The sequence below is a fragment of the Apodemus sylvaticus genome, chromosome 2, assembly GCF_947179515.1.
Source record: "Apodemus sylvaticus chromosome 2, mApoSyl1.1, whole genome shotgun sequence".
In the NCBI taxonomy this organism is placed as follows: Eukaryota; Metazoa; Chordata; class Mammalia; order Rodentia; family Muridae; genus Apodemus; species Apodemus sylvaticus.
In genome coordinates, this window is record NC_067473.1 from 130,412,531 (window position 1) to 130,436,305 (window position 23,775).

Genomic DNA, 23,775 nt, shown 5'->3' on the forward strand with positions numbered 1-23,775 from the left:
TAAGTGGCTAACTGTTGAAAAATGCCAGGGATGTTTTTCATAGCATATTATTTTTGCTTTTATAGTTATCTAAATAATGTAGTCAAAAATATGTATTCAGAACCACCCACAAAGATGGACTATTCCTCCCTCACCCAATACACCTTTAGTGGCACTCGGTCCTCCAGTGCACCTCTACACTGTCTTCCTATTTGCCACTGATTCCCCCTTCATGCTTGCGGATGAGATGCTGAGTCAGGAATCAGGCACATGACCAACTGTGATTCATGGTTTTTGAGTAAGACAGATGTTGGGTATGCAGAGTTAACTTGAAAGGCAGATGCACCCATCAAAGACTACCCATATTAGTAGAAGGTAAGGGTGACAGACTGATGTGTGGCTCAGGTTCAAACTAGTTCCTTACTAATCTAGAGAGTATGTTAACCACACAATGCTACAGAGCAGCTTAGAATATTAAAACAGTTCATTCTAAATAGATACCCAAGTGCAGCCCTGATCTCCATGCCATTGGATTAAAGGGTGTTTGGAAAATGGCAAAAGAACAGGATTCTGTTGTTCTCTCGCCACTGGCTGAACTATGACACAGACATCACAGAAGTGAGGCTAAGAGGATTGGGGACAATGTGTGATCCTATTAAAGGGAAGCCTGAAAAGATATTGAGGGAAAAAAATACTGTAAGTCTGGGTTTATTTGTTTGTCTTGTTTTTGGTTTCAATTGTTTGGTTGATGTTTTGTTTTGCTTTGTTGTCTGTGGTGACAAAATGTCTCGAGGAAAGAGTTGAAAGAAAGAAAAGGCCACCTGAGCTCACTCTCTTGCAGGGCATCAGCTGGGGTCAGTTGGTTCCGTTGTTTCTGGCTTGATACAAGGACAAGGCAGAATGATCAGGCAGTGGAAGCATATAGTTGAAGTTCTTTACATGATGGTGTTCAAGAAGCCAAAAGACCAGAAGCCCACTGTCTTTCTTACTCCTTTGAGTCTCCGCCTCAAAAAAGACCAATCAGGTTCAATCATTTCTCACCCAAACTAGTTCAAAATCCTAACACACGAGGCCTTGAGGACATTTTATACCTAAACCATAAGCCCATCTAGCTAGTAACTAGATGAAGTCAGAACAAGTATGGAATTAAAACTCAAATGCTTTACTATCACTAAGGAAATAGCCAGGTCTTCGTTGCCATCTCTCTGACCTCTCTACGCTGTGATATGGCTCACAACCTTCAAAACATCACAGCAGTTTCTCATTCACTACAATCTCAATATTTCCCCTATATGAGGGGTTGTGTGTTGTTTTCATGTGTGTAGATCTGTGTGTGCGTGTGTATCTATGGATGAGAAAGCTCAACTGTTGTTCCTAAAGTACTACCCACCATGTTTTTAAGATAAGACAGGGTCTCTTATTGGCTTCGAATGGGCTGAGTGGTCAGGGTAGCTGGCTAGCAAACTCCAGAGATCTATATGTCTATGTATCTCCTGTCCCCAGTTCTAGAATTACAAACACATGACTCTGTGCCTGCCTTTCTCATGGGTCTGAGGACCAACCTCTGGGTGCTCATGCTTGTGTGACAAGCACTTTACTGAATGAGCAGTTCTACTAGTTCTTCCTGCCGTGTCTGACCTCAATTCCTCAGTGTCCTTGATAAACATTTCAACTTGGTAGCTTTTAAACACAGGTCTGCGCCTTTCTTGTCTGTCTCTCAGTAGCATTATCATAGTGAGTGCATGAAGTTTCATGTCTTGCATATCTCTTATATACTTGTAAATCCTACACTGATAGCCCCTAGCTAGAATATTTTTGGAACTACATATCCAAAGGCTCATGAGGATCTCATCTGAGAGAGAGTGAACAGCTGCAAACCCCAATGGTCACCATTGCATGCTGCCCCTCCCTTCCCACCCACACAGTGCCAGCTCACTGGCCTCCCTCCTCTGACTGACAGCAGTCCCACCCTTCCAGAAATAGCTTGGAGGAGAAATTCTAGCCTTCAGCCGGATTCCTATAGAGCAGTCCATAGGTGGATTCTCTTAGTAAAACCCCTTCACGCAGGAAGAAAGCCTTTGAGTCACCTTTGATAAAGGACCAGCTCTGGACTAGAAAAGGCTTCAGCTTACCTTAGTAAACTCCAACAGCAATGGGGTCTCACCTATGGCCACATGCAGTCTAATGATATGTTCACTGTACCATATCTCAGTGAGACTCAGGGCTCTCCTTTTAAGTGGCCTCCCCATCCACAGGCTATTTTCAAGTCTGGTTTTTCAGTGATACACTTGAAGTTCACACTTGTAACTGCCCTTCCAAGGATTCCATTTTTCTAAAAATATAATAGCCCTTGTTTTTTCTTGACCTTATGTCCCATCACCCCTGTGGTTGCTGCTACCAGCAGGACACTTCTCTCAGCACATGCTCAAACATGTCTGCTCCACAGCTCCACAGCTGTGCCTGTCCCCTCTGGTGTCTGACCCCTCTGTCCATGCTCTCCTTCCCTGAGCACACCCTGATCATGTTGGCCTGCCCGTCTAAGGTTCCACAGCAGTGGGGAGAGGGCTTGGTAGCTGCTATTCACTGCTATTTCCCCCTTGTCACCAACACTGCCGCCCAAAGGAAATACCAGGCTTGCCACATATGTCATCGGATTCATGCTGCCTACTGTAAGTAAAAATGCAGTTGAGGCAAAACTTAATTATGTGATTGAGGCCAGTGGATCCAAACTCACTATTTCAATTTGCCATCAATAATGAAAAGCACGCAAAATGTTCATACTTTTTCAATATGAAAGCTTTGAAAAGCTTTATGGATCCACACCCACACCAAAGTAAGTTCTGGTTAACCATAAGACGAGTGTTCAACCACCACAGATGGAGCAGTGGCTTTCGTACTGGACTGGGGAGGTCCTAGCACAAGGCCTGGCACACAGCAGACATTTAAAAAAGATGTGTCGAATAGACAAGCAAATGAATCGATGTAGCTTACAGGTTACATTAATTGACATTACAGAGTCTAAGTTTAAAAAGCTTCATGGTATGCATTTATAATATGAGAAGTACTTTAGAAAATGATGCTAGTGTATGCCTATTCACTTAAGACAGACTTGAGGGCTGGAGAGAGTACTCAGAGGATAAAGCGAATACTCGGCAAGCATGAGGATCCGAGTTCAGATCCCTAGAACACATGTAAGGTCAGACGCACACACCTGTAATCCCAGCATTCATCTGGCCAGATAGGAGGCAGACACATGTGAATACCTGCAAGCTTGTCTAAAACGAAGTGGAGAGCAAGGGCCAACACCTGTGCTCACACATGTATCTAGTACACAGACACACATACACACACACAAATACACCATACACCACTGACACCACAGCACAGCAGTCTCGAGTACAGCCTAATAAAATTGCCTAACTCACAAATTGGTTCCAACTCCTACTCTGAAAAGTCACTGATCTAAACTTGCAAGTTGCACAATTGGTAATGAACGGATCTCAGGGCACTTCCTCTGACCTCCAGTGAGGGCCTAGCACTCTCAGCAAACAGAGGACTGGCAGGTGAGGTGGGCTATTCCAAGCATCACAGAACCCAATGGACGGAAATAATCTGTCCACCCAGTGATGCCAGTTTGCTTTTTTAATTAAGAGCAATTTTATGTAACTTATCACACTGTCAGGTAATTAACAAAACATGTAATTACCTTTAATTATATGCTACATATGGACTAATACACAAAATTCAAGAGGGAAGCCGCAGGATTTTCATACTTCAAAAAGACTCGGTTTGAACGGACTAGAAAATCTGAGTAGTATTTTTTCATTTATTTTCTACCCATCCCCCTTCATCCAAAGGCCTCAGAAGTGTAACCGTTCACATGGGAAGGGGAAAGAGAACAAGCAAATGATTAAGCTTCATTTCAGATTTACAAAGTCTCAATCATCAGAAGTCTTTTAAAAAGATACCACAATTATGAGATCCAAAGCCAGTCCTGGGCAGAAGCCACCAGGACAAGTACTAACGTGTAAGGAAGATTCTATCTGAGTTACCACAACTGTGCTTCTGAGGTCATGACACTCCTGAGAACTTCCAGAGACTGTGAACAAGGTTCCCATGGATGCACTATGCCTTTCTTGTGTGCACATCCATGTGCACCTGGGTGAGTGTTCCTATCTAGGTATATACATGTGACTGCTTAGTGAACAGCCCAGACGCCATTCTTCTTGAGATGAAGTGTCTCTCTCCTTAGTACTTGTTAATTAGCATGGCTCAGCTGGCCAGAGCTCAGGAGTGGACTCAGCTCTTGATTCCAAGTGCATACATAGTACCATTCTGCTGGTTTATGTCTGATCACTCTTTTGTGTGATTTCTGGATATCCGAATCAGGTCCCCAAGCACATTACCAATCTAACTAGCTCCTCCACTGGGTTGCCATGAAATTACAGGCCTTATTTCTTCCTGACGATTTTGAATCATCTAAGAAGAGTGAGATTCACTACCTTGCTGTGAAGCTGACCATGTGACCTCACTTCTTTCGTGACACTTGGGGTAAACGGTTAAAAAAATGGGAGCCATCAGCAGATGAGAGACCAAAACCACCATTTTAAAAGAAGGTCTCAGGCTGTGGAAACAGCTCAGAATGAGAGTTCTTGCCTAGCACTTGGGAGAGCCTCTGGGTCCAATCTCCAACACCACAAAGGAGAAAAGAGGAGTTACACGTTCCTTTCCTGCTTCTGTTTGATGTTCATGGTTGCTTTGCCTGCATGTATGTTTGTGCACCAAATGCCAGAAAAGGCCAGAGAGAATGTTGGATCTCCTGGAACTGAAGTTACAGGCAGTTGTGAGCTGCCATGTGGGTGCTGGAAATGGAACTCTGGTCCTCTAGAAGCACAGCAAGCGCTCCAAACCTCTGAGTCATCCCTCCAGCCACAAGTGCCTTCTGTTTTTCATTACTGACTGTGTAAAATATGGCTACTTGGATATTGCTACAAGTACTAACTTTACTATGAAACATGATTACATTTCTTGATTACATGAATCATTTGAACAAATGAACTCTGCAGAGAACCAATTCTACTGAGCACATTTCTCTGTAGGTCAATAATTTCAAATATGTTTCCTTTACAAAAGACAAGGCAACTCTTGCTTACACTGGGTATTGGTTTAGGCTCACGGGGACAGTGTCTGAGAGCAGCTGAGACGGTTGTGGCTGCCCACACCACACTGCAGGTAGGAGTTGATGAAGGAGGCAGAGGGGGCAGGAGGATCATGAGATAGAGGCCAGCCTAACCTGCACAGGAGATCCAGAACATCAACAATAAAAATTAGAAGTCTGACTGCTGAGAACCCTATCTGGCTCACAAAACAAAATATCCACAATGCACAACCTAAGTTTTCCATCAGTCTATCCCTGCTATGAACATTGCAGGCCACCATCAACTATGCTTAGAAGTCAAACTCAAGAACTTATTTTTAAGTAGTTTTAAACAATATACCTTAGACAATCTTTAAAAGAATTATACTACCAGGAGGAAGTTAGTCTCCGAGCAGCACAGACTACATGATTCCATTCATACCTAAAGCAAGCAAAGCTATTGGGAGGAAGGTAGAGTAACTGCTGTCAGCAGGCTGAACTGGGGGCAGAACGGTGAATGGTTGCTACTTGATCCAAAGACTTCCTTCTTGGTTGATGAAATGATGAATGATGTAAGGTGGTGGGTAGCAAACTGTCTGAATGCCCAAAGTTCCTGCATAGTAAATACATTTTAAATGAGGGAATCAAGCTCATTTAATTATTAATTATGAATTTAAGAATTTGGAAAATGAAACACAAAGCTACCTGATAATTCCCAACAGAACTGCTGTTCCATGTGTAAGGAAGTCACCCTCACACTGATGCTGTGTGAGGCTGAAACCTATCACCAGGCACCCTCGGCCGCTTGCACTAAGTCACTTTTAAATGTAACTGTAGTTAACCTATCTAACAGTCATTATAAACACTGAGTCTGTCTTCTCTCTGGAATATAGACCCCATGAGGGCAGAGACTGTACAGCAAAGAAATTTAATAGAGATCTGTGCACAAGATTAATGTGTGTGCACAGGTACATTTACATGAATAAAGGAGTATGGTTAGGGAGGGACAGAGAAGGAGGGAGGGAGGGACGCAGGCAGGCAGGCAGGCAGGCAGAAAGGGTTGGACTGGAATGATTCCCACATGGTCTGTCCTCTTATATTTTCTCCCCATCCCTTTCCAGTCTTCTCTTCACTCAAAAGCATCTCCCAGCAGCCCTTGAAACTTCATGGAGCCTGTCTCTAATCTCATCAATTACATGTCAAGAGGTGTCATGTGAGTAATCTTCCAACTTTTGCTTTAAAGAAAGGGGAGGACTTCGGGCTTTACCCTGTTGTGGCAATAATCTAGCTTCAGCCACACAGATAAGGAGAGAGCCCTGGGGCAGAGAGAGTGGACACAAAGGACCTGCACCTGGCCAGACTAAACTAGCTTCATTGTTACAAGCAGAAGTTAGTGACTATCTGATTTCAAGCACCAAGGGCAGCCTCATAGATTGCAGCCAGATCCTTATAACCCAGACATTGGGTGTATGGTATATCTAGACAGAGTAGTCCAGTGGCTAGCTCCAGTGCTGGTCGGCCAGTCACATGTGAATGTAGTTATCTAAGTACACAGTGGAGACTTTGTCACGCCATCTCTACAGCATATTTATGAGTTAACAGGAACACAACTGAATTCAAATGCTGAATGTTTTCTCCCCCGTCCCCTACTTTTTAAAAATGAAGATCTCATATAGCCCAGGCTGGTCTCAAACTTGTTATGTAGGCAAAGCTGCCCTTGAACTGCTGCTGATTCTCTTGTCTCCACCTGGCTAGCATTGGCTAGCACTGGTTAGCACTGGCTAGCACTGGCTAACACTGGCTAACACTGGCTAGCACTGGCATGGGAGAGCTGCACCCACGCCTGGGTATCGAATGCTGCTCAGCCAGACATTTCTGACCCTTTCTTTGCATGTGGAGATGTTGGGTATTTGTAAAGCAATTTGTAAAGGCCTATTGCCCAACTAAGTCTACCAAGTTATAGTTTAAATTTGTAATGAATTATGCCATCATGCAATAAAGTGATGATTGAAACAAAAATAACCCCAAAGACCATTTGAATGGCACACCTTAGAAGTGTTCCGCTGTTATGGAAATGCTCAGTTCACACAAATACATACTTTTAAATAGACTAATATATTTCAATTAGCTGGAAAGCATTTTAAACCTTTAACTAAGAAACCATCCATACTATGCAAGGCATAATGAATTCAAACTGTGAATGTGCACTGTAGTACCTTCGTTTAACATTGTAAAAAAAAAAAAAAAAGCTCCAATTGGAAAGGGAGGAAAAAAAAATCACTGTAATTATACTTTCTTCGAAAGAAAAAATTCAACTTTCTCACAAATAAGTTGATGATTTAAAAAGAAGCTGAACCACCACATAAACTGTGAAGTTCTGGGATGTCTAACACTGAAAACAATTATCTGGGCATCACTGCATATTCCTGTAACCAAGCACATTTCGAGCACCCAGAGGAAGATCCCAGAGGCTTTTGGGCCGAACAATCTAGTCCAGGTGGTAAGCTCCAGGTTCAATGAGAGATGCTGTCTTAGAAAATAAGGGAAAGAGTGACCGAGGAGAACACCCATGCCAACAACCAGCATCCATGCAAACACTCAGAAAGTATATACACATACAGGTGTGCATCAAACAGATGCATACATGTGCACACATACACACACACACACAGAGACACATACACACACAGACACACACAGACACACACAGACACACACACAGACACACACACACACACAGACACACACAGAGACACATACACACACACACACACACACACACTTTTCAATTGCATTCTTTAATCCAAGTCCACTCAGAACTAAACAACAAAACAGTAAATTTTTAAAATCTAGTTGAGTCATGTACAAAATAATTCTGGTTAAACTTTCAATGATACAAAGAAATGGGAAGAACACCACATTAATCTGCATGAAGCCAAGCTGCTGCAGTTGCCATAGAAGAAAGACATGGATCCCACTGGCCAAAGCTATGTTCTCTGATGTTTTTATCGTGATGATATTCTCCATGCTCTTGGGTAACCGACTCAGCATCTGCGGGATCAACGTGCCACTGTAAGGCAGGAATTATACTAACATGCGAATGGCATCGCAGCAACCAGAGCCATTTTAGCTTATTAACATTTTAAAACTTTTATTCCAGGTATGAATGTTCTACTGTCTGTGCTTCTGCGCATTGCTGTGTCCTCCCAGAGGCGAGAAGATGTTATCAGTACTCTTAAATTCTGAGACTCTTTCTGGCCCCCAGACCCATTTTATAAAGCACTCAGATCTGCCTAGAAGAAACTATTATATACTCAGAAATATGCTGATGGTTATTTATAGTTCTACAAACCTTTGAATTTAAATTTTAAAAATGGCTTCATCTGACTCTCCGATTTAGCCTGGCAACATCAGTGTGCATAGTCAGTTGTCCCCATACTGGCCAGTGAGCACACTAATCACCAATACGGACTGTTAGTGATTCCCATATTTAAACTGGAGGCTTGCTATTTAGTGAGAAGCCCCAAATATCAAAACCCACATCCTGTTTGTTGTGAGAATGATGAGTACAAGACAGAAGTCCCTTCCCTTTAAGGCACAGTGCTCAGGAAGAAATACCAATCACTACACTCAGTGTATGCCTTTGCTATAGGTTACTAGATGAGCTTTTTTCTCCTACTACACAAAAGCCACACACACACACACACACACACACACACGCGTGCACACACTACATATATATGTATAAAAACATATGTGTTTAAATTCATCTTTGAAAGATCTGTGACCCTGTCTAAAGTTAAATTTGGGGTCCAGAGAAAGAAAGAGGGAATACTTTATAAACAAATAATGTCAAATAGCAAACTGTTTATTGAGAATAAAAATAAAGGCTACCTATAAGGAACAAAAACCAAGCTAACAAAACCAGAAAAAACACAGACTAAGCAAAAATTCTTATACTGGGTCTCAAGAATCTAGTGAGCAGGAGAAAGAACATAAAGGTGTCAAGCATTTGTGTGGTTTCTTTTCTTCATTTAACAAAGGAGACATCACAAAACCAAAATATGTATGGATCTAGAAAGTTCCCCAGAGGAGGGGTTTATTTATGGGCTGGAATGCCGCAGCAGAATATGCCTTTCACCTGGATCAGAAGCCCCTCCGCAAGCTTTGCATTCACACTACCAACAGAGAGAACTAGTCCACAAAGTTCCCTTTGTTCCTCACATATCATGAGTTTGAGGGACATCAGCAGATACAGGTGGACATTATAAACATATCAACTTAAAAGAAAAACTTAAAACTTTAAAAAAGAAAAAGAAAATTCATGCTTGCACCCACACTTGCAGGGCACGAAAAGCCACAGATGAAGCTCTTACTTAATATGATATGGATAATGCAACTGGCATTTATATTTTGGGGGAGGCTTGCTGCTCCCCCCCCAAAAGATCTATGATCGTTGAACCCCCAGGAGGGTTGGGAATGCTAGGCAAACACTCCACTACTGAGCCATACCCCAGACCTCAATGCACTATTTTCTTCCTTTCCCTTTCCTTCCTTCATCCCTTCCCTTCCCTTCCCTTCCTTTCCCTTCCCTTCCTTTTTCCCTTCCCTTTTCCCTTCCCTTTTCCCTTCTCTTTTCCCTTCCCTTTCTTTCTTTCTTGAGATAGGCTCTCACTGTGTAGCCCTGGCTGGTTTTGAACTCACAGAAATTCTGACTTCCTCTGCATCTAGAGTGCTAGCATTAAAGGCATGTGCCACCATGTCCCAGCAGTTAAGTTTTCTTTTGAACTCCCTGTTAGTTTTACTGAATCTCGATTTTCAGGTTTCCCTGTGTTTCTAACAGCATGAGAAGAGAGAAACAGTTGAGGAGCATTCTAGGATCTATTCTAGAGGTGAAAGACACCAGAGACAGTATTTAGAGTACAGAGAGTGGCCCCCCAAGCAGGAAACATTTACTAGATAGACTGCATGGGGCAGAAAGTCTGCAGAGCCCCACACCTGGTCTCCTTTAGCACACCCTGCTGTGGCTGACAACTCCACATACTGCTCAGCAACATTTCCTTCCAGGCTGGGACATCTAATACGACATGAGACAGCTCTGGGCATTGACCTGGTATTTCCCAAAAGGGCATGTAAGGAAACAAGGCAGGTCTGAACCTTGTGGGGCCCAAACCAAAGACACCAGAAACAACGCAAGCAAATCTACTCAATCTATGAGACACTCCAGATCCAAACATGCTTCGTGAGAGTGAAGACAAAACCGAACAAACGATTTTCAGAGTATCAAGGTTCTGAAAACCGAACAAATGATTCTTATAATATCAAGGTTCTGAGAAGTCTGTGTCTTGCAGACTTATCCAACATGATAGCAAAGCTAAACAGTGACAGGATTCAATGCCACAAAGCAACTCACGACTCAGTAGATACAAGCCTACTGAGTCAATGAACGACTAAAGGCCCAAACTAAAATTTAACATGGAACAGCTACTTCAGCTCAAGGGGGGTGGAGGGGGGGGGAAGGAACAAAAAAAAGCATGGGAAGGCTGCACAAAAAATACAGTATACACCTATATTAAAACTTAAATGAACACCGTAAACATAAATTTCATAGATTGAAAAGGCCTGCAAATTTTCTCCAATAGGAAGGTCATGGGCTTAGCTCTGAGATATCCCCAAATCCAAGCAAACATCAGGCACCTATGGCCACCTAATGGGACTATGCCATCCGCCTCCTCAAAAGCATGAATTTCAGAAAGCAAAAGTTGGCCTTTGTTCATCAAGCCACATTAGGCTCTCTGAAAACTTCTCATTTTAAAATCAAGTACTTTCATTTACCTTTGATTTCCAAGCAAGGTCAAGAAAACAAGACAGCAGAGCTCTGACCTTCAGGGCTGTGTCCCACACTGCTATGGAGTGACATCAGTGTGGCCTGTTGCTATGGTACCTGACTAGTAATTCCTGAAAGAAGGGAATTAGATGGGAGGCAGATGAGCATCAGTAGGGTACCACCACCTCTTTGGCACTGAGCGCATGGATACATGTTAGTCACGTCTGGGGCGAGTTACTTTTATGAATCACTGCTTTGATGATCTGAATACTCCTTTCTCACATTAAGCCCACAGAACATAAAAGCGAACAATTATTAATATTCGGCTTCATCAAATTGGAGGAAGTATGATATTATTGGGTGATGAATAAAGTACACTGATGAGTGATCTCTTAGGGGAAATCTTTACGGTCTCCTGCAGCACATGTACAGTTACATGTTTATATGCACAAGGTGATATGCACACACATACATAGATACAGAAGAGCGAATGACCAAACCCCAGGCTTCAAAGGTAGAAATACATTTGTTAGATACAAATCCAACAATTATGTATAATTTTACCTTTTATTTATTTAATTTTTTGGCTTCTGTAATTCAATCTTCAGTTATAGTCACCTCCAAAGGTCACGTCTCACCCTGAAAACAAAACAAAAACAGACAAGTCACGAACTGAATAACAAGGACGGTCTCACAATGAATGCCCGGTGTTCACACAAGCAAAAAGACAAAGAGTTCAACTGTACATCCTGGAGATCAGATTTTTCAGTTTACGGAGGCAGAGCCAGGACTCCACTATCTTCATGACCACAGACCCAACAGGGATGGGAAAAGTCAAGAAGAGACACTTCCGACTTTTCACGTGAACTCTTTCTTGTCTCGCCGTCTATTAATTCATTTTCGAGTGGAAGAATGTCTGACTCATGGGCCTCCGTTTTTAGAAACCAGACTGCTACTTGAATGTGCATGTTTGGTTCGTACCCACAACATTTCTAATTTCATTAAAGCATGCGGCTTACTTTTTTCCTTTTTGGAAGTAAGCCTGCACTGGAGACCTGAAGCTTTCTGTCACTCTGAGCCTTTTATAATAATTTTTTTTAAAGGCACCATTTTCTATTTGGGGAGGGACAAGGGGTTAATTGCTGATGAAAGCTGTTCACAGAAATATTTTGCACTTAGCATCTACCTCTACCAGATCCACTACGTTAGATAACAACGGTTCATGTCACATGAAATAAACAAATGAAACCAAGCTTCCTAAAACACAAAGGAAGCCAGGAACACATTTCAACCCATGTCTTCTCTGCATCTGCACACTCCCTTGAGCAAAATGCATGTGTGCCTTTAAGAAATGTCAGATGCTGCCTCTTCCTGTCCATGGAACTGGAACTGGTGTACAACCCACTTGAAAAGACAAACGGGTTTATTGAGATCATGTTAGTGAGAGGATGTAAGACTCACCCCACCTCCACTGACCAAATGCTAGAACTACGAAATGCTGAAACACAATCTTTTTACTAACACGAAAAGCCTTTTGCTTATTAATGCCCAGGACAATACGGAATGGAGTCTATTCTGTCAGCCCTGAATGGGAGAGGCAAAGTTTTCCTCCTTCGGTGGGTCTGGGAGGTGACACTTTCATGCCAACCGCTGACATTTCCACAAGCAAAGGGTATGCAGATTCTTGCCATGCTGACTGGAAAAAAAGATACAGGTTCTGGGTGAAATCAGAACTCTCGTGTTTACTGTAAGAGGAAATTGGAGGTTTTCACCATAAATCTTTTACCTTTTGGGTGGGGGAAAACCCTAGCACTCGGGTTTCAAATGACTGCTCTGTAACCTACCCCCCCAAAGCTTTTGGTTGTTGTTGTTTTTACACAAAACAATTCAAATTGAAAATGAAAATTGCTTGCTTTCCCGCTGATGCATGTCCTCAAGACTGCCTTCTTGTTTCATAGTGAACGGCTAAGAAAGCACAAAGGCCATCGAGGGTGCACGGCAGACCTGTGAGGTGGCCCAGTCCACTCAAGTCATACAGCAGCTCCCACACAAGAGACGGTACCAAAGATCCAAATGTTTTACAATCATAGTATTATCTGCAGCCCTAGGACAAAGCTCGGGTCTCTCAGGAGCGAAAGCCAGTGTATGACCACTCAGGGGCATGCCCGCTGCTCACCAAATCTTAAATACAAAGCGAGTGAACTTTGGCAGACCCTGGTGAATTCAAAGCAAGGAGGCCCCTTTCTCTCTCCTTTTTCCTAGAGACTTTCGTCTACGCATGGACTTTAAACTAATTTATATATTTATCTATTGAGCCGGGTCTGTTTCTGCACGTTTGGCAGAAGGGCCTATAGTATTAGACTTTGCAATGCAGATGAGATTTGCTATCATATAGGCCTGGCAAACAACTGGACCTCATTAAAATTTAATTCCCAAAGAAAACTGCTGAAAGGCCTACTTTGAATAAAGTTCTCTATCTCTGGAGTTGTATCTCAGCCCACAGGACAATTTCAGGTAAGTATGAGGTCTGTGTGTCCACTCAGCAGCCTAGAAAACATAGTTCATAAGTGACTGGGAACAAAAGCAGGCACTGGTTGACCCTGAGAATTTAAGTATATTCTCCCTCTGGGGAAGTAAAATCAAAAAGATGGAGTTATGGCACAATCAGACAACTGACACTACCATACAGGGACGTAAACGGCACAAACCCGGCAGCATCTGACTTTCGCTTATGCATCAAGTATCGTCAGTAAGAAGTAAAATCCATTCCATAAATTTTAATGTACACGTACGCCTGACCATTCATTAATTTATTTCTGTTGATTTTACTTTTTAGAAAAGGTATCCATTAGCAAAGTCATCTGAAATGCTATTTTCTGAGTTTTGCTGCAGAGAGATTAATAGTTCAACAGCTGTTTGCCATCATGTGCAATTAAATGAAATGTGTCGATACAGAAGACAAGAAAATAAGGGGTTAGAACGGAGGCCTGAGCTGCTATCATTGCATGCTTTGGAGAGTAGAAATCAACAACTCTGGAGGAAAATATGCATTTTGCTTTTTCCCAGAGCATAAAACTTCAATTTCTAAAACTGTACTTTTACTGATCAAATCAATCATTTATATGACTACTGGCAGTACAAACACACACACACACACACACACACACACACTCATACGTGCATGTGCATACGTGTGCACTCACCCACACAGTGTAAAAGAAATATTCTCCCTCCAGCTCTCGTCTCCTTGTTTAAAAGTCTGCCACCACACAGATACCATTTTGTTTTTCTTTTTCTCTCTTTTTAAAAATTTTCCTAGTGATTTTATGTGTTAAAAGTAAGCCAGGTGCATGGTAAATAGAAATTGATGGCTTTCCTTCCTAGAACTCTCTTTCACAAGTGAAGATCCTGTGAACTAGAATTCCGAGCCATCTTCTCTACAGTGCCTGTTATTTACCCAGAGCTACAAGGTGACAGCAGAGCCCCCACTCAGGTAACTTGACACCTGCAGGGCTGATTGGAAACCCTGCACCTCAAGTGCTTCCTCTTTCTCAGCCCCCCTCCCCCCTTTAAAAGTTCCTTGTGGCTGCCTTCCTGCATCCAGGCTGCCCTGAGTTTTGTCCCTTACTGGATCTGTGGGATTTGTAAAGCAACTGCTAACTGTCATGGGCTTCTGGGAACTGAGGCACCGGTGAATGCGGGTGAGACCCTGCTTCCCAAGGCTGGAAACGAACAGCAACCTTCTCTCTTTCTCATTCAAAGTCGTTTCCCCTTTTCCTTTCACAGCAACTACAATAAAGGACTACCACCCCGACGATTCCTGCATTCTCTTTCACAATACACAGTTACCACAAACTGATGCTGATGGGTGACCAAGAGCATCTGTCCTAAGCCTCCATCCACCACAGGCTGGTGGAGAAGCCACCGTGTGCCAGTCTTGCCAGGGACACAGCATGAGCCAAGCCACCCCACGTCCATAAAAAGGTGACAGCTTAACAGGTGCAAAGGGACCAGGACCCAACCTTTGCTTTCGTGAAGTATGAATTGTGGCTCAAGCTCCCGCACCCCCACATCCTCTTACTGAACAGAACAGACCACTTGAGAAAACAGGTCCAAATGGCCGGTCTCCAAGGGAGTACTGCCTCTTTAAGTCACCAATCTTAACTCGTTTGGCGTTCCCGTCTTGTTTTCCAGTTATTTCTTAGAAAACAGAAGGCCATCGGCACACGTTTCACTGGTTGGACACCAGGGTCATTTTATTTTTGAGACTTAAGAAAATCAACTTAGAAATCACCCCCAGGCTTTGCCCTGTGCTCTTTGGAACCTCGACTACTGAGTTGGGTTTAACAAACATTTAAAAGAGGGAAGGCAGACGACAAAGAAAAGCGGGGTTGGGAGGTGGTGGAAAGAAAGGGGCAAAGCCGAAAGAGAAAGGAAAGGAGGAAGGAAGGGCACAGGAAATAAACTGCTGTGCAGTCCAGCCTTCTGCAGCCTGGGGTAGCCTGAGACACACCCATGGCAGTTGGTTTATAAATGCTGCACTTCCTTCACTGGTCTATCAGAGAACTGACTGACCACAGAACACTACTACATCACTGTCCAAACCCCTGGGGAGGAACATGTTACTGCCCTTTCTCTCCTCCTGGGAAACATCACAGGATCTAACTTTAGGGACCTGTTCTGTTTAAGCAAAACTCAGACACGAAGTGCAACCATGTGGTACAGCCAACCCACAGGATTGCCCAAGAAATCACCCCGGGCTGGCACTACCCCCCCAGGAAAAATGACAACCATGGGCCTGTCTCAGTTGGAAAACTCATTCCCTTTTACCTTCCACTCAAGTAAAACCCTGGTCACGGTCATGTGAAAATATTTTATAGGTATCCTTTAACAGCCTGTACAGGTTGAAAACCAAAAACAATATTTGCTGTTTTGCCTTTGAAGCGCTAACAAAGCCTTTGTTTTAGATCCCCCTTCAGTGTGCAATAAGAGTTAATAATCAAATCCATCCCAACCCCCACAAATGTTAAACAAAAAGATAAAAGAAATGCAAATAGCTATTGTCATGGAAAGTTAAAGTACCTGTCTGTATTTTTACGTGAAAACTATTATCTCTATCAATCAAAATTTAAGAATACAATGGCGCTAATCACAGAAGGTGCTGATGGCGCTGCTTCTTTCCCCTCATAAAAAAAGTATTTTTCCTCTTAAAAAATGAGTATAAAAGTCATATACTTACAATTAGCTAGAATATTTGTAATTTTATCATTAAAAACCTTCAGCAGCCCCACTGCTAATAAATGATTCTAAGTCTCTAGACTGATTGGTACCCAAGAAGACCCAAGCCCTCGCATATTTTAATAAGGTTGATGGAATTTTATTTCAATTCTCCCAGTTTCCAACCTGCGGGGGAACAGCACACTCTTCTGTTGGAAGGAGTTACTCAGAGAGGCAGCAGTCAGTGGGAGCAGCAGCACCTTCTTCTAGACCCACTCGCTGCACCCTGCAGGAGCTTTACACAGGACAGGAGCCTTGGAGGGTTCCCCTCATCTGTTTTGACAACTTGAATGAAAATGATAAACACTCTGCCCTGAAAAGAAAGTACAAGAGCCCCAAATCGCCCAGAATAAATCCAAGTGCAGCAACTGCTGAGCTGTTTTCTAATTCACTTTAAAAAAAAAAAAAAAAGATTTCACTAGCCCCTCAACATGGTGCTTTCTAAAGATAGTCGAAGAACAAATAGAATAGCCAGAGCCCATCGAGTCAAGCAAGCCTAGTTCAGAATTCCCAGAACAAACACACAAGCCGTGGTGCCAGTATGCAGAGGAACTGAGCCTGGATAGATGTCCCCTTCACCAGAGAACCAAAGGGCTGTCGTCCCCCACCCCCCCACCCCCAAGCAAGATCAGATTTCCTTCCCTCTCCACTGCCTCTCTAAGCATCACGGCTAACATCTCATGTGTGCTATTAATATCAATGAAGAGATGATTTGATTTCCACAGAAGAAAACCCCTCCGATCCCAGTGCAGACCTTCAGGGAGTACCCTGGCCCCTTATTCACAATACAGTAGCTGAGTTTTGCGCCTTCCTGCAGTTCAGCCTCGCGTACTGTTTGAAGCCTCTTACCAGACAATGGCAGCTCTAGCTGCTGGATAGTTACAAAACAGGATTTGCTAGAACCAAGAATAGTCTAGCTGCGCTCGCCCTCTCTCTTCTTTTTAAATTCCTTCCTGTCCCCAAGAGCCTCACACTACCAGTTTCAAAATCCTGCCACCGGTTCCTAGCCAGTTCCTAACAGGCACCTGTACTGCTCTCTTTCAAAGCAGCCAGCAAGTGTCAGCTGCCCAGGAACCCGACAGCTTTCAGCAAGCACTCAGAAGGGCAGCGAAGGGCCCTCTCAACATTTGCGAAATGAAACAAAAGTATCAGCTTGGCTTGGCGCACACTTACCCATTCATGGTGAGGGAGCAGAGCTTTGGGGCAGGAGAGGCAGGTCTCTCACTAGACAGTACAAAGTTCAAGAGTTTGTAAGGGAGACACTACAGGCAGTGGGAAGCCAGGTCCTGCCGGCTCTCAGAGTTCCCAGGCTGGCGGCAGTGTGAGGAAGGACTGAAGGTATGTGGGCTAAACACAACAAAGCCACTGCCTTACTCTAGATTAAATATGCAGGAAGAGGCCCCTTTGCATAAACACAAACACTCAGCAAATGAACAACTGGCTCAATCAGGCGCCTGCTGTGCCTTCTACCTATCCTCCTCTGACGAGAGACACTGGCTGTTCCAGGGGACACCACTAAACTGGGAGAGCCACCTTTGAATGTGATCTTGCTACAATAACAATTGAAATTAATTATGTTCATTAGCAATTAAGAACTCACTCCAGGGGGATGGCCCTGAGGGGCAAACGAATATGTGGATGTCCAGCTACTTCCAAAATAAGCTGGCCAGGAGCACTTCCACGGAGTTCTGCTGCAGGCTGTATTTCAATCTCCCATAATCAAGGAGGCTTTTAGAGAAGCTCATGGTTTAAATCCAGTCTAAGGTTACATTATACACTCCTCAAGGCAAATGTTGTATATGTTTACAAAAGAGACATAAATAAGAGGCATATACATGCACATGCATATATCACGGCATTTAGTCTCACATATGATACTTATGCATAGCTAAGAGAGAATACAAATAAACACACATGTGCAGAATATCACTTAACTGTATCCTTTAGCTCACTAATCATTTAAGGAAAATAATGGGAGCTTTCCAAAAATACATCCCAAATGCCTGCTTTTCAAATGTCACCAATGCATGACCGTTCATTTAAAAACATTATCCAGATATTAGGGAGGATGCTTTTAAGTGAGTGGCCTCAGTCACTTATCACTTCAATTAAACAATGTAATTACAGTCAACAATTTTCTCCATTTCTGCAGTAAAATATGTCATACCTCACTGTAATTTGTCTGTAGAAACCAGGAATGTAGCAAGAGGGAAGAACAGATGAAGGCTGGAGATGTTCTACTGCTCTGGCTCTCAGACTAAGGACTCAGCCGCCACAGACCACCTCTCCTCTGGTTCCAGCACCTCGGTCGGTGGTCTCACTAACCTAATTATTACTTTTTCCCCTTTGTTTTGTTTTTCAGTTTTCAAATTCCACATTAAATGTGGAATTTTAATTCCACTGTTTAACAATGAAGGGATATATATATATATATTATATATATATAATATATATGTAATAGATAGATAGATAGATAGATAGATTCCTTTATTTATGTGGGCATGCCTGCACTGACTCAAGAGGTCAGAGAAAAACCTAAGAACTTATAAGGTTTGGTTCTTTTGTGGCTGGATTCGAACTCACATCACCAAGCTCAGTGGAAAGCACCTCCACCCGCCGGGCCATCTTGCCAGCTGCCAATTGCTTTTTAATGAACTTTACAGTATTATCTGATTTCAAATAAGAAGGACTATGTTAGATTACTGGATTCTAAGCCACATAGAACTGTGGGGGACCAATTCAGTGTCATAGCACCTATCTGCATTATATTTTGTACTAAAGAGGCAACAGGGATTCCCTCCAAGCCTCAGAGGAAAGCACTGACCCCAGACAGATGGGGTTGTAACATCATTTGCTGCAAAACTAAAGATCCACCCTTAAAAGAATTTTTTTAATATTAAAAATAAAAGCCTACTTTATTCATAGACAATGGCAGCTACGGAAAATAAAATAAAATAAAATAAAATAAAATAAAATAATGATTCCCCATACCCCAAAGAACAAAGACACCACCGGTCCTGGAGAAATGATAGACTTCTGCTCTGCTCACTATTTTCCCTTGAAGTGACCTTCCACAGTCCCTCACCCCCACAGTTGATGCAAGTAAGACAGAGAACAAAAATATAATCCATCTATCACTGTGACTAAGCCCTGCCCACCCCAGCTTGTCTCTAGCGACTGTTTTGGCAGCCTGAGTAGGTCGTTATACTTGCTTGCTTGTCCACCGTGTACTGAATAAGCTAATGGAAGAGTGGATGGCGGAATCCAGTATTAATGAGCTGCACTGTGTGAACCTGGATGACACTGAATATATTGTACAATTATAGGTAGCATCTGATTCCATAGGTATTAGATACTGTACTCTAAATTAATATTTTAACGAGGACAGTGAAATCAAGACGACGAGCCAGGTAAGAGATCCCTGCACAGGAGCTCAGCCTAAGCTTAGTGCTGGAAGCCTCTCCAACACAGGAGCCAACGACACAGACAGGGATTGGGACAGAAATCCGTATACAAGCCCTGCAGGCTGAGTGACATGTACTGATGTACAGAGTCAAAGATGTCATCCCCACACGAGCTCCACTTGCTGCAACCTAGAGAGAATGAAGGGGGAGAAAAGGTGGGGGGGGGCATGGCAGCCAGAGCTACAGAGAATAAACAGGGTGTACAGTCTCAGAGGCTCCAGACACAGGCTCTCCATTGTTCCAGCCAATTATCAGTGGGAAATAATAACGGCAGATGGATCTGGAGTCACTGACTTTTCATACACACTTCTCTGGGCTGAACAGATGAAGAGACGCGAGAGCTATCTCAAAAGGCAAAACATCTCACAGGGAAAGAACTCCACAGTCCAGATGGGGACCTTCTAAGTCTGCCGATTATCCTCTTAACGTGGTAAGAGAGATTTACAGCAACATTTCCAGAACCGATTGGATACGATGCCTACAACGACTTCATTAAGGAAAGGGGTGGCCTAGGACTTGGGACTAACAGGGAATTCACTAAGGATGGGACTGTGGGATTCCCTTTTGCCAGTCAGGGACTGCGGGCTCCCACTCAAACTAGAAACCTGGGTGCCCATGGGGGAAGAAACCACTATCCATCCGCCCATGGAAAGATAAATGAAGGACGTGTAAAGGATTATCCCAAATCATTCCACCATGATGGAAACAGGGGGAAATGGCCCTGGAGTAATTTCTTATTGAAAGTCTTCTGTGATAAAATCTCATCCTTTGTAAGTAATCTTAAACACCCTTCCCCACCTATCATTGCAAAAGATACTTTGTTTTTAGTATAAAACAAATACAAATTTCTATATAAATATAAGGAGATATAAATTCTCTAATCAGTGCCAACCACACTTGGGCAAAACTCATCAACCTGTATTAACTGACTCTCAATAAGTTGGACACCACCACGTCAGGTTTGTCACAGAACCCTGTAGTAAACTACAACCTGAGAACAAGCAGTAAGCAATGGGGAAAGTTCACTTCTCCTCCGACAGACTGCATCTCCTATTTTTTCTTATACACTTCCAGGCATCATCAAATCCGCAGGCCTTCTTTGCAGACCTCTCTCCCTGAACTGATATAAAATATGGTCGAAGTCACTACGTTAAGAAAAAAAAGAAAAACTGATCCTGTTACTATTTACCAACACACTTAAAGTTAAAACAAAAAACAAAAAAACACTGTCATGAGCACACTGTTGACTTCACAAGTTCATAATATAACTTTAGAAAAAAAATTATCCCCCCAGCAAGGCTTTTCTTTCAAAGCACCCTGACAAGAGTAAATTCAAAGCAGAGCACACAGGCATGAGGAAGAAAATATCGCCAAGGGCAAAATTCTGCAACTGCTTTAAGAAGCAAACAAGAACACAAAAGATGTGTAATGCAGCCATCTGGCTCTCCTCGTACTATATCAATGCCTCAACTTTATCCCCGCCCCCTGAGCCCGCCCACATCCATGCCACAAACCAAATGGCTTTACTTATGTTTCCTGCACAGCAAATTTACACAAGGCAACCAGGAGGCAAAGTTGACTTCGTGCATTTTATATATATATAAAAATTCTGAATCCCCCCCATTTCAGAGACTTCGTTGTTACTGTCACTATTATAGTGGGACTTCTTGGAAAAACCCGCCGAGAACTTCACTGTGATAATGTCACTGTCATGTGACACTGTCTAGGGGTTCAGTTTCAAGAAAGGCACCCTTCAGAAACTTCTGCCATCTTATGCTTTCTGTAGCAACCGACTTCATATGTGAGTGTGTGGGGAAATGTTGCTGAGCCTGTAATACGCAGAGCTTTTACTTTATGGGCACCAAACTGCGGGTTGCTCCCTCTGCTTAGTAACTGACATGGCTTCCCGAACTCAGATCGCCTGCCTAGTTGGAAATTCATATTTGACACAGTTTAAGAACATTATTGAGCAACTACTATGTAGTCAAGAACATGCTTAAACAACAAAACACCAAAATCCGAGGTTCTCCTGTGTATAAACAAAAACCTGTGTGGTCATTAAACAGGGTACCCTACGGTTTTTGTTTTTCTTTTTTAAAGTTCTCACACAGGTATGCTGGCACATTACATTTATATATATTTCTGTTTGTATGACAGAAAGTATGAACAGGTGAAATTGCAGATGTGTTAAGGGATCCACATGCTTCCAAAGGTGGAAATTGAGACTTTAGTTGAGCACTTCTATTTGGATAAAATCAACAAAATAAAATGTTTTTCACCAAAGAGGTAATAAGAAAGCAAGACAATAAAATAGGCTTCATGGTCCAGCCCTACCTTGCTTCTGGCTTTCCTACCTGGGCAGCTGGAGTCAAGAAACTGACCCAAAGGCAAACACTATCGGTAATTAGGTTGTCGATAGAATCATGTCTGGTTCGTTCTGGGAGTTTCTACCCACAGAGGGCACCAGCCTGCGTGGCACTGGTCATCTGAAGGACACACACAGTGAGCACAGCCACCGGATGAGGTATTCGACTAATTGTTTAAGCCTGCACCAGTGTCTGGGCCACAGTTGGCAGACGCAGCTCATGGCTGCCTACCAGACACAGGCTAGCACAGCTGGAGCCCGGCAACGAGCTCTAGGGAGCACATCTGGCTCTTAGTGGCTCCCATCTGCAGTGAAATGGATTTGCTGTGGTTTTTAGGTGACGTACAGTGAACAGAAAGAGCAAGGGAATTCACCCTAACTGTGTATTTGGTTTGGGGACAAAATGTCAGTATACAGACTGCATGAATTCAGGGTTGTTATTTGATTTTCTTTTTGTATCTCAGGGGTGAGCAGCAGCACCCTAAGGGATGGGTCCAGTGGGAAACAATGTTAACCAGGCCATGAGCTGCACAGGAGCATCCCTCTACGTCACTGCAGTGCCTTCTGCCTCTCTTGGACTACCCACTGACTAACAGTCGGGTGTACACAGAGAACAGAAGTGACTTCACAGATAATTCTCACGAGCTTGCTTACACTCATGAATAAAGCCACACGTGTGCCTTCCCTGCATGGACAGAAAGACCCCTAAGTCCCTAAGTTAGTTATTCCTCAAAATAACTATGTGTCTCCTCTTCAGTGGTCCTGAAACTGTCAAACCTGGTGGAAATGTACCCCGAATGCCTATGAGCAACCTGAGAGTATATATAACCCAGATTCTTCATCACCAGAGAAATGCCAAACGGTGAGGCAACTGTTCCTGGCACTTTCCCCGCATCCCGTTTCCTCTCCCATGCCTCTCTTCCTGGTTCCCCTGACACCTGCAGATCTCAGCCCCTGTCTACTCTGAACTCTGGCACAAAGGTCAGAGTTCACTACCATCTCCCACGAGAACACTCAGAAATGCAAGCCTAAACCAGGAGTATCGGGCTGGAGCATGCCCTCTTTGCTCCTTAGCTAGAAAGGCCCTGACATTTTCAAAATACTAGGTTAGCAAAGACATTAAAGAGATTGTCATCCTGGTGACCATACGGTTTCTCCAAATGTCCCGGGGGTCTGATACATGCCTGGCACAGCCTTCCACATAGTATTCTTTTTCCCCAGTACTAAAGTAACAGCGCCTGTAAGAACGGCTGCAATAGGCAGGCAAAGGCAGGTGCAAAGAAGCTACTTCAAAGACAGCCCTGCTCTTCCACGTTTGAAACTCAGCCTCAGAGAATGCCCTTCCATGGTTTCACAACCACACGAAAAGGTTAAGATAATGAAGCGAGAAAAGCACACAAGGCGACGTCGCGGTGGAGCCTAAAGCAGATCAAACAATGGTTACAATGTAAGAAAGCTACAGAAAACCTGGGGCTACAGGAAGCCAGGCGGGGCGTGCACAGGGCCAGTGTCCAGGCTTCCTGATGCCTCAAGGAGGACACACACCACAGAACACCGCAGAGCCTAGGAGAGGCGAGCCTGCAATTGTCTAGGCCTTAGCAGCTCAGCCGCATGTGTCCGCCAGCAAGCCTCAGATCAGCTGCCTCATTCCCTTGGGATCCCAAGCAAACTGTTTTGAGTTCCCCATCTCTCAGTGTGCCTGTCCATAAAATGGGCTGGAATTACA

General features: G+C 43.4%; 1 protein-coding gene across 8 annotated transcripts in view; it reads right to left on the reverse strand.

Moving 5' to 3' along the window:
• Foxp1 (forkhead box P1) overlaps window positions 1–23,775 on the reverse strand; it is a 448,446-nt gene that overhangs the window by 321,826 nt on the left and 102,845 nt on the right. For 3 of the 8 annotated variants that reach the window (XM_052174420.1, XM_052174417.1, XM_052174414.1), the window contains exons 1-2: window positions 17,394–17,571; window positions 11,508–11,582 (exon numbers count right to left, since the gene is read on the reverse strand). The gene's annotated coding sequence lies outside the window, so the exon portion shown is untranslated. Of the gene's footprint in view, window positions 1–11,507; window positions 11,583–17,393; window positions 17,574–23,775 lie in introns of those variants that run through there. The other 5 variants (XM_052174419.1, XM_052174418.1, XM_052174415.1 and 2 more) reach the window with 3 other exon arrangements.